We start from the raw sequence: 12,807 nt of genomic DNA on the forward strand, positions 1-12,807 counted from the left end.
CATATAGTCCAGCCACATACAGGTCTTTGATTGTCAGGGTGTTCATGTAGTGATCTGGGTTTAGGCTTGTCCACCTGGTGAACAGAACTTCCCTGGCCAAGGTCAAATGTCAGACGAAGCATATGGACAGGGATTATCTCCCTATTCTGAAGTTTTACCTGTGTTTATAGACACAGGTGTTTGGGCACCTGTCAGCAGCTTATTCTGTTGGCATTACTTATTATGGGTGGGGTTGTTACAGTCCATACTCCACGGTGAGGGGTGTTCCCATTCACATTTGACTATTACCTGTATACAGTCATACGTGGATTATTACTTTTGGACACTTAGTGTCTACAGGTATGCAGTTGTACATTACACAAGTGTGGAGGGCTGTTCCTGTAAATATGTATGGACCATACCTCTCAACCTCTTAGAGCACTGAACCTGTGCAAAACCTACATGATGGGGGGACATTTAGGGACACATTTTAACGATTGCTCTTACAAGCTTAGAATGTTGATAGAATGCTAGGTTTTGCATTAGAATGACTTTTCTGCAGGTTGTGGAGTCTTATACTCAGGATGTTTCTCATTATTTAGTGACATCAATCCTCAGCTATTTAACACACTGGTGCAGATTGTCGGAGGCACACACCAACACTATGGGGTAAACCTGTGGTCATTCTTAGGGTTGCCACCTTTTCGACTGCCCAAAGTGGGACGTTCTGTAGAGATGTCAGATTTTCAAGGACAAAACATACCTACAGCCGTGCATAGTACAGAACTTTAACCTTTTTTGTACATATAATAGCTTATTCTAGTAACATTTGAATTGCTTATGCTACTTCACATAACATATTGAGGATTCATATATAAATTAACTGTTTTCTGTGACTATTAAAGTAAATTAGGAAATAACATTTCCTAAACTCTCAGGACATTTGCTATGTCTTGATTTTTTTCACAGGACACAACTGCCTACAGAGGGACTGTTACTCGCAAAGTTGGACAGGTGGTGACCCTAGTCATTCTGCGAATATCCGGACAGTTGAGTGGTATGGCACGGACCTCTGTAATACGCTGTTGTGTTCTGGCACAGCAGTAGCTCAGCATTAAAGACTGCAGTCGGAATGTGCTGACAGACAGTTGGGTTTCAGACTTCATACTCCAGACATTAATGCCAATGTGCAAACTGTTATTCTATCAAATTCTATGTTTCTAAGGGCTATCTTTACAGATTGTACCTGTTTTTGGACCTTTGTCTGACTTATATTCATGGTTCTGTCCAGATATCTTACTCACACAGGTTGACAGGTATAGTCAGTCATGACTGCACACAGTCAGTGTCCCTCACACTTGATCAGGGTTGACCTGTGTGCCCAGATATCTACTGGATTGGACATCATGTCATCATACCCATTCTACTATTTACACAAGTTGGTCATCCCATGAGGGATATCCCAAAAATTGGACTAGTTCAAAACAAGTTAGATAATGAAGAGTTTTGTGGCTTCACGAAAACGTGCAGGGGGTTTTACATGCAGGGGATACATGGTTTGCAATCCTGACACTGCCTAGGGTGACAATACCTACTACATATGCGTAAGGGTCACTGTGTGTAGCTGTTTCTGCAACAAACCAGTGGACCAAGTACGGCTGGATTTGGTGGACGTTCTGGTGTGGTGGCAGGCTGTGTGTTGTGGAGGGTATGCTGGGTAGGCTATTATGCATCCAGGTGGGTTGCGTTTGTTATGGCCAGTTCTATCAGGACTCATCTGTGGGTATGTGATGGTGCCGTATCTATACATTTGTCTCGCATATTTCCATATTCATATGTTTGTGGGATTGTGTTCTACACTATGGCCTGTCTGCTTGTCTTGCAGCTGTTTCTACATGAGGTTGTGTTTCTTTCCACTTCACACACTGCCCCCTCGTACACCTCCGGTTCACCTTTTCTGCATACGACACAGTATCACCTTTGAGGAATTTACCATTAAACACCCACCCCTCACACGTGAATTCCTCACACCCCATAGAGCACTACTTTGGTTGTTGGCCCATGACACGGCCAGAGTTACACATTGACTACCCTACATGTGTCGGGTACCTTTATGGTTCTGTGGACTACCCTGCCATGTTTGCTTTCCACATGCTATACCTCACGCACATAGGTACATGCCCATACTTCACTTTCATTACTTGGTTGGTGTATCCGGGTACTACCCGTTCGACTGTGTCACATACACGTTCTGATTTTACAGCTGCCTTCTGGATTTTGCCAGCCTGTTCTACTCATTGGTAGGATGTCACCTTTTCCTATGTCCAAGCTATTCCTTATACATGTCCAACTGTTGTGGACAATGCCTCCCCACAGTCGACGGTTGTGTTTCCACCTTTTCAATTGGCCACAGTGTGACATAGGGTTACCACCTGTCCCACTGAGGGGACAGTCCCTCTTTGGGCAGTTGTGTCCTGACATGTAATTGTAAACATGGCATATGTCCTGTGATTTTAGGACAAACTTATTTCTTATATTTTATGTGATAGTTGCATTAAACAGTTATTCTGTATCTGAAATACCTGACTGTTATGCGGAACAGGATAAGCAACTAAAATGCTGCAAGAATACGCTTTTCTGTAGGCAAAACAGTTACGTTCTGTCCTTTGTACTGGCTGTGGGTATGTGTCGGCCTGTAAAATCTGATGTCTGTACCAAACATGTCCCACTTTGGCCATTTGTAAAGGTTGCAACCCTACTGTGACAGTTGCGGTGAACACAGCATATTTTACAGGCTGACACATACCCACGGTCAGTTCGGCAGATAGAACTTACAATTCTTGCCTATATCTAAGCTTATTCTTGTAGCATTTCGGTATCTTATTCTGTTTGTTATGACATTTATGTAATATACGTCCGGTGAAATATGTTTAATGCAACTATTGCATGACGTCTACGGAAGAATTATGTCCTATATTCTCTGGACATTTGCCAGTTTTACATGTTTGTGCCAGGACACATCTGCCCACAGAGGGACTGTCGCTCGCAAAGTGGGACAGGTGGTAATCTTGGTCGATGGTACGGATCATACTGTTCCTTTCAGCCTACATGTGTCAGTATTGTTATGGCTGATTATATGCTCCTTCTGTTTCTTTTACATGCGTATGCTATTTCCTATCACATTTGGTATGTGAAATACGGACATACTTTTGTATGTGACTATTACATGGCTTGTGGGATATGATTCAGACATACGGTCACTACATATATCTACATTTCTCCTCGTGTATTTTGTTATGGACACATCTGCACAGCTATGTTCCCTCCCTCACATTATGGGTCGGCTGGTGACCCTCTCCGTTGGACTGGATGTACCTACTGGCGGCGCGCTAACATATAATATGTTTCACTTCCACATGGTATAGTTATCAACACTACGTTGGACTACGGGCACACGGTTTTCATGTCATTTGTTCATGGGTAGGGACCCATTATTCCCTACTGTGCATTTGTGTTTGATTCTTCATTTTCTGTTTACAGGGACTCTGCTTTGCATATGTTTCAGTCTCCACGGACACTGATAGGTATGATTACTATTGCTGGCGGAATATAATATTCAGCAGTTTAGGTTGCTCCTCGACAGCTGACATTGACACGCCTCCCTGCGCAACTTCGATATGCCCCTTGCACTTGCACAAGTTTCCTATGCACGTGGCTGAGGTGGCTGCACACCTTCATTAATATGCATATGGTGTGACTACTCCATATATACGCTGCACGGCCAGTGCATGCCTTACGCCGGACTTGTGCCGAGCTTCATGATTCCCAGGGTAAGTGCCCACAAATTACTACATATGTGGTAACCCATTAAGTATGGAAGAAGTGATAAGGGACCTGGGGACCCAAGTCGATAGCAATCACACATTTGACAACCATGTGGCCAAAGTGTTCAGAGAAACATTTCATATAGCCCACCTAATCATGAAGGTAATCACATCTACATCAGTGGAGGTCATTGTGCCTCTTAACTCATCCCTCATCAGGCCCATAATTGAGTACAATGTCCCTTGTGGGATGTACCTTTTCAGACACCTGCAGCAGCTGGAAAGACCACAAAAGTACCTCACCAGGAGGATCAAAGGGCTCAAACACATGCCAGTCACTGCCCAGTTAAAGAAACTGCAGCTCCACTCAGTGACATACTGCCTGCCCAGAGGCGATCTGTGCCAGATGTATAAAGCCATGTCCAACCTGGAATCAATGGACATGCTGCACCTTGGAAAATCAGAATCCCATCAAGCTATGTGCTCAAGAGACCTGAACCTCAGGACTGAAATAAATAGGAAATGCTGGAGTGACAGATCCATAACCCAGAGGCTCCCCCCACTCTTGAGTAAACTCCCACTCCAGGTTAGCCAGAGTCCCTCATTGACTCTTTGAAAGAGGAATCCTGATGAGTGGATGGGAGATTGTAGGTTTACCCTGGGTATCACTTCTATGTCATTGTTAGCCAGAGGCACAGTATCCTAACCATGAAAAATGTAATGGCAAACTCCACTTACAATGTGTGTTGAAAGCCAAACACACTCTGGCCAGGAGTATAAATGCCCTAGGGCAGATAGCCTAGTATGAACCTATGAACAGAATCACACACACCAAGTAGTACAACTGTGGTCACTGTGGAGTAATGTTTGCCAATGTCCACCCAAGTTGGTGAATACACAGCAATGTTGGACAAGCCTGGTTTAAGTACGCCATAGCTGAACAAAATGCAACATGCTCATAGTTGCCCAACTGGCCCTTAACTAGTCTGGTCTGCTCAGTATGAGCATTTACAGCAGTGATGGGACTCAAACCCATGATATTGTGCACTCTAATAAAAGCACTGAACCACTACACCATGACATTAGTGCAGTCTTCAGCCCCTATGAGAGAATGTTGTGAAGTCTTTGCAAACTATCCCATGGAAACCCTGCAAGCACAGCATAATCTCTGTTGAGTTATGACACAAATGAGTCTGGCAGTAAGAACACAAGATGACTTCGAACACACACAGTATTAATGTCAATATTGGTCATGTTCACACACAACCACAAATGTAGTGGACTTCAGATCACAACATATGGAAAGGTCACACTGGGCATGCTCACACACTTGGATAAATGAGACACATGTCAGGCAACAAACCAAGGAAAGCCTGAACTGGGCATGCTCATACACTTAGGCCATGTCTGAGTATAGCAGTCAGTCACACATATCTGGCAGTTGTATGTGTTAAGCCAGGAACCTCCCACAATTCAGCAATCCACCCTCTGCACACAGTTAAATGACAACAGACACATATATTAATATACCGGAACCCTATCATGATCAAACATGTTACCACACGTTGTTCACAGAAACTGTGAAAGCTATGGCAATAAAGACCTGCAAACAGTAGCAGCAACAAATATTGTGCATCCCAAACATAAACATAGGTGCAGAGGTGAATACTAGGCTGTCTGCCCTGGGGAATTCATAAGCCTAGGCAGAGTGCATTTGGCGTCTGCCTCCCCAGTAGAGTAGCCTACTGTGCCTCTGTAAAATAGGTCACAGAAGGCACCCTTTAAGGCTACTTTGCTGTGCCTCTGTCAAGCAGGGACACAGTGGAGATCCCAGGGGTGAATTTGCAATTTCCCATCCATGCAGCTGTATTTTGCTGGAAGAGGGTTGGTGAGGGGCTATGTCTAACTTTAATTGGGATTCAATTCCAGAGTGAGGGGAGCCCTGTGAGTAATGAATCTGTCCCTGCAGCATGTCCTATTTATGTTTCTGCTGAGGTTTACGTCCCTGGAGTGTGTAGCTGTAAGGGTCTTGGATGTTATGAGGTGGAGCATGTCCATTACTTCTGGGTTTGAAATGGCTGTGTAAGTCAGGCATAGATTACCTCTGAGTAGGCGTTAAGCAACTGAGTAGAGCTGAAGATCCTTTAGCTGAGCTGCATAGGACATCTGTGTGTAGCCCATGATCCTCTTCGGGAGGTACTGTTGTGTTCACTGTAGTTGCCACAGGTGTTGGGTAAGGTACACCCCAAAAGGGGCATTGTAGTCAAACATGGTCCTGATGCGTGAGTAGTAGAGGGCCACAATGACCTCACATGATCTACATGCAAACACCCATGTGAGAAGGAGGGCTATACAAAGTTCTTAGCAATGACTCTCTGTCAGTGTGATTAGCAAAGGGGAGGTTATGATCTGTCTGGGTCTGTGGGATATTGCTCTGTTATGTAGTAGCTTCCTCCTTCTGTTGTACAGCTTATATATGGCTGGGGTCAACCAGACAGGTCTCCTGGTTTGGAGGAGTCATGGTTTTATGTGGGATAGCATGATCAATGCATACCTGCAGCTGCTTATACAATGCGTTTGTAAAGAATTCTGCAGATCGGTCTGTATTAACCTCCAGCACAGGGCTTCTGAAGTATTCCACCCCAGTCTTCACAAGTGCAAAGTCTGCTTTTGAGAGATTCTTTAGAGTGATTTCCTTGGCTGGGTGTGGGGACGGGATATGGATGTCCAGGAAAAGTTGATCAGGGTCTGATCTTAACAATGACAGTTCTACCTCTGGTGTGGAACATAGAGTCCCCATGTTGGTGATGATCAAGTCCAATATGTATTCCCCCTAGTGGGTGTGGTGACTGGTTGTGCCATAGCACATGGATTCACAAATTGTAGTGGCTGTTGGGTGATGTTGATGGCTCGAGTAGTATCCCCAGTCAATATTTGTGTACCTGAAGTCAACCACTATAATGGTGTGTGTGAAGACCTTCATATCCGACACTGTTCCCAGGAAAGCCAAGTGTGGTTACTGGGTATGGGTGGGTGGTCTGAACTACACACCAAACCAAAAGGCAGTTTTGCACAATGGTAGATGTATATGTATGGCCTGTTATGCTTAGTGCAGTGGGACCAACCCAGAGGTGTATGTATCTGTGATGTATATGGATACACCCCCTACTTGAGTTCTGTGTCACAAGTCTTGTGGTCACGAAGCATGGTATAGAACATAACCTGGCAGTGCAAGTGTGCATATGTGACCCTGAACAAGGTTTCTGTGAATGCACAGATATTGTTATCCCCCATACTGATGGATAGTTAAAGATGTACATTCTTCTTTGGAAAGAATGATGATGTCAGCACCCTATAAATACAGCAGGAGAAGAGAAATCATCCAGTAATGCGAATAGTGCGCTGTGCTAATGTGTCTGTCTCAAGTATCATAACATAGTTAGGTAGGGGTTTGAATCCTGCAAATGCTGGGTGTGTGTATGTCTGCAATTCTTTGTGAAAGGAATGGCCATTTTGAAGACTGGGATAACACACTAAAAGATGTACATTCTTCTTTGGAAACACTGATGATGTCAGCACCCTATAAATACAGGGGTGTGTGTATGTCTGCAATTCTTTGTGAAAGGAATGGCCATTTTGAAGACTGGGATAACACACTAAAAGATGTACATTCTTCTTTGGAAACACTGATGATGTCAGCACCCTATAAATACAGGGGTGTGTGTATGTCTGCAATTCTTTGTGAAAGGAATGGCCATTTTGAAGACTGGGATAACACACTAAAAGATGTACATTCTTCTTTGGAAACACTGATGATGTCAGTACCCTATAAATACAGGGGTGTGTGTATGTCTGCAATTCTTTGTGAAAGGAATGGCCATTTTGAAGACTGGGATAACACACTAAAAGATGTACATTCTTCTTTGGAAACACTGATGATGTCAGCACCCTATAAATACAGGGGTGTGTGTATGTCTGCAATTCTTTGTGAAAGGAATGGCCATTTTGAAGACTGGGATAACACACTAAAAGATGTACATTCTTCTTTGGAAACACTGATGATGTCAGCACCCTATAAATACAGGTGTGTGTGTGTATGTCTGCAATTCTTTGTGAAAGGAATGGCCATTTTGAAGACTGGGATAACACACTAAAAGATGTACATTCTTCTTTGGAAACACTGATGATGTCAGCACCCTATAAATACAGGGGTGTGTGTATGTCTGCAATTCTTTGTGAAAGGAATGGCCATTTTGAAGACTGGGATAACACACTAAAAGATGTACATTCTTCTTTGGAAACACTGATGATGTCAGCACCCTATAAATACAGGGGTGTGTGTATGTCTGCAATTCTTTGTGAAAGGAATGGCCATTTTGAAGACTGGGATAACACACTAAAAGATGTACATTCTTCTTTGGAAACACTGATGATGTCAGCACCCTATAAATAGAAAGGAATGGCCATTTTGAAGACTGGGATAACACACTAAAAGATGTACATTCTTCTTTGGAAACACTGATGATGTCAGCACCCTATAAATACAGGGGTGTGTGTATGTCTGCAATTCTTTGTGAAAGGAATGGCCATTTTGAAGACTGGGATAACACACTAAAAGATGTACATTCTTCTTTGGAAACACTGATGATGTCAGCACCCTATAAATACAGGGGTGTGTGTATGTCTGCAATTCTTTGTGAAAGGAATGGCCATTTTGAAGACTGGGATAACACACTAAAAGATGTACATTCTTCTTTGGAAACACTGATGATGTCAGCACCCTATAAATACAGGGGTGTGTGTATGTCTGCAATTCTTTGTGAAAGGAATGGCCATTTTGAAGACTGGGATAACACACTAAAAGATGTACATTCTTCTTTGGAAACACTGATGATGTCAGCACCCTATAAATACAGGTGTGTGTGTGTATGTCTGCAATTCTTTGTGAAAGGAATGGCCATTTTGAAGACTGGGATAACACACTAAAAGATGTACATTCTTCTTTGGAAACACTGATGATGTCAGCACCCTATAAATACAGGGGTGTGTGTATGTCTGCAATTCTTTGTGAAAGGAATGGCCATTTTGAAGACTGGGATAACACACTAAAAGATGTACATTCTTCTTTGGAAACACTGATGATGTCAGCACCCTATAAATACAGGGGTGTGTGTATGTCTGCAATTCTTTGTGAAAGGAATGGCCATTTTGAAGACTGGGATAACACACTAAAAGATGTACATTCTTCTTTGGAAACACTGATGATGTCAGCACCCTATAAATACAGGGGTGTGTGTATGTCTGCAATTCTTTGTGAAAGGAATGGCCATTTTGAAGACTGGGATAACACACTAAAAGATGTACATTCTTCTTTGGAAACACTGATGATGTCAGCACCCTATAAATACAGTAGGAGAAGGAAAATCATCCAGTAATGCGAATAGCTCGCTGCGCTAATGCGTCTGTCTCAAGTATCATAACATAGTTAGGTAGGGGTTTGAATCCTCTAAATGCTGCGTGTGTGTGTATGTCTGCAATTCTTTGTGAAAGGAATGGCCATTTTGAAGACTGGGATAACACACTAAAAGATGTGCATTCTTCTTTGGAAACACTGATGATGTCAGCACCCTATAAATACAGCAGGAGAAGGGAAGCCATCCAGTAATGTGAATAGCGTGCTGCACTAATGCGTCTGTCTCAAGTATCATAACATAGTTAGGTAGGGGTTTCAACCCTCTAAATGCTGCGTGTGTGTGTATGTCTGCAATTCTTTGTGAAAGGAATGGCCATTTTGAAGACTGGGATAACACACTAAAAGATGTACATTCTTCTTTGGAAACACTGATGATGTCAGCACCCTATAAATACAGCAGGAGAAGAGAAATTATACAGTAATGTGAATAGTGCGCTGCACTACTGCGTCTTTCGCAAGTATCATAGCATAGCTAGGTAGGGGTTTGAATCCTGCAAACACTGTGTGTGTATGTCTGCAATTCTTTGTGAAAGGGCTGGCCATTTTGAAGACTGGGATAACACACTAAAAGATGTGCATTCTTCTTTGGAAACACTGATGATGTCAGCACCCTATAAATACAGCAGGAGAAGTAAAAACATCCAATAATTCGAATAGTGTGCTGTATTAATGCATCTCTCCCAAGTGCCATAACCTACTTAGATAGGGGTTTGAATCCTACAAATGCCATGTGTGCATTTGTCACACAGTTTGTGAATGTGTTGCGTGTTTTGCTTTCTTTATTGTATGATATTATTATAACAGTAATTGCCATGCACACATCAGGTATGTGTTTGCCACATACAGATATGTACCTGTGACCTATAATAGTTCCTATGTGTGAAGCCTGCCCCATATGAATACAGTTGTTACCTTTGCCGCCATGTGCCGCAGCTTACCAGACCTTAGGCCATACATGTATGTTGTTGACAATGCAAACTACTTCAGTGATCTGTGTCCTAGGCCAACTATGTGACACACACCCATGAAAGCTTTGATAGATTAATGTGGGTGATGGTTCATGTCTGCAGTATATGTCAGACATGTTAAAACACAGCAAAGTCTGTGAGTGATGGCCATCCAGTGTAGGTGTATGGCAAGTGTTGCCAATATAAATAGAGACACCTTTTTGCTTAGGTGATACACAGAGGGACTGCAGAATAACTTTGGAAATGTGAATATCACAGGATAGACAAGATAACACCTGTCCACATGTACACACCATTACCTGTTCTACATGATGGGCGCTACCACCTACATGGTACTGTTGGAATACTATGTTAACTACATGCCGATGACAATGCCACAGTAGCGTTACAACAATATACCATGGCTTGGACAACAGGTATCTGTCCGTATGATACCCTTGTGGTGGTTAGGTGTGTCATGTGTAGAATGCATTGTAGGCCACTCTATGTATTTGCAGTCATGGATGGACATATCCATAGTGTGTTGGCATGTACATGAGACTGCTATATGTCAAAGAGTATTGTTCCCAGGGATGTGTGGGGCTCAGTAACAATAGCTACTGGTATAGTGTAGTACTGCAAGGATATCACTGACACCAGGTTCCTACGTCTGTCTATCAGTTGAAGAGACACCATGTAATGACCACTGAATGTCAGGCTATGTAAGCTGTGTATACTACCAGAATGCAGACCATTGACATGTGGAAACCGTATCACCCACAGCACATTGTCAAACCATGTCATGTTCCATGCTGATCATGTTCACAAATGTACACCTGCAAATCGGTGATGCAAACATCACACATGTACTGTCCACACCCCAACACATGCAGGCACAGGTACACACAACAGCCATGTGGCACATGTGCAGACAGTACACTTTGGGAATTAACACTGGTGTATACAAAACTGCAATGACAAACATAGTTAATGCATCATGCATGCTCGAATCTACCCACAACAATATAATTACACTGTACTGTTAACAACATGATAATAATACTACAGTGCTATGTAGTCACCCTGTGCATCAGTACCATGCTATCCTGTTTGAGCATCAATGTCACAGATGGCAGGAGGTGACGCAGTTTCATCATATGCACAGGGTGTGTACTTGGTTTGCCAGAGTCTGCCATTGACACATCCAAGCAACATGTATGTGTGTGTGTTAGTGAGGGACAACAGTACAAGATGGGGCAATGTTGCTGCGATGTGTGTGTGTATGTGTTAGCCCTAGGTGTTAGCATTATGTGTGTGTGTATGCATGCACACAGTTCCACTATGTGGCTGCCATATACGGGTGTTTGTGCACAGCCACAGACTTTACCTGCCAGGTCATACAGGTCACTGTCTCTGGCCATGGACACGGTACCAGGGGTGTTACGGACAGTATCAGGTACTAAGCCAGACTGGGTACTGTCATCAGAAGCAGTGGGTTGTTGACTGGACACATGTCCCTGCTGGGACTGTCCGGAGCCACGTGCACTTGGTCTTCTAGGACAGTGTAATGACAGCACAGACCCAGTATTGCTGGGGCTGGTACTGGCACTATGGGAGCGACTGCGGGTTTGTTGTCATCCGCGACAACTGGCAGCTGACAATGTTGCTGGCAGACGTCCACATCGACACCTCAACTGTCCTGCACTGTCCTGGCTCCTGGACATGTAGTTGTGGAACAGATCTAATGTGTCCCCCCAATGTCTATCAATGACCTCGCTGATGTTATGGATGGCAGATGCAACATCACGCATAGTGTCATTCATAGTGGTGCGATGTGCTCTAAGCTCCCTCAGACCCTGTCTGGTGTACCGTTCCATACGTGCCTGTGCCTGCATTGCAGCCCAGAACATAGCTGAGGTTGATAGACCTCTGTGGGCACATCTGACAGGGGCAGTATGACCATGGATGCTCCCACGAGAACCCCTGGACATCTGCCTGTGTGGTACCATGTCAGGAATCTGGCCATGGCTGCTGTGAGGGGATGCATGTGCCAATGATACCACACTACCCTGGTCAATGCCCACTGTATGCTGTCCCTCATCTAAGGACATTGGTGACAATGGATGTATCGGCAGGATGACTGTGCGCATTGATGGGGTTGACTGTTGTGTACTGTCAATTGGATGACCAATGACAGACCCTGTCACACCTCCCTGTGCCATTACACATGTATCATCATTAGCACTATCCCCAGCAGTGGCTTCAGGTTCCCTGCTGCACTCCACCAGAGCAACATAAGAACCTGTGAGAGGAAGGTAGGGCACACAGTTTACAAATGTGCACACGATATTAGCACACAGGCACACATGCACACATGCGCACATGCACACATGCACACATGAACACAGGTGCACATGCACACATGCGCACATGCACACATGCACCCAGGCACACATGCACACATGCAGACATGCACACATGCGCACATGCGCACAGGTGCACATGCACACATGCACACATGCACATATGCACACATGCACACATGCACACAGGCGCACATGCACACATGCACACAGGCGCACAT

The sequence above is a fragment of the Protopterus annectens genome, chromosome 1.part0 (genome assembly GCF_019279795.1).
Source record: "Protopterus annectens isolate FY-2018-M chromosome 1.part0, PAN1.0, whole genome shotgun sequence".
Lineage (NCBI taxonomy): Eukaryota > Metazoa > Chordata > Ceratodontiformes > Protopteridae > Protopterus > Protopterus annectens.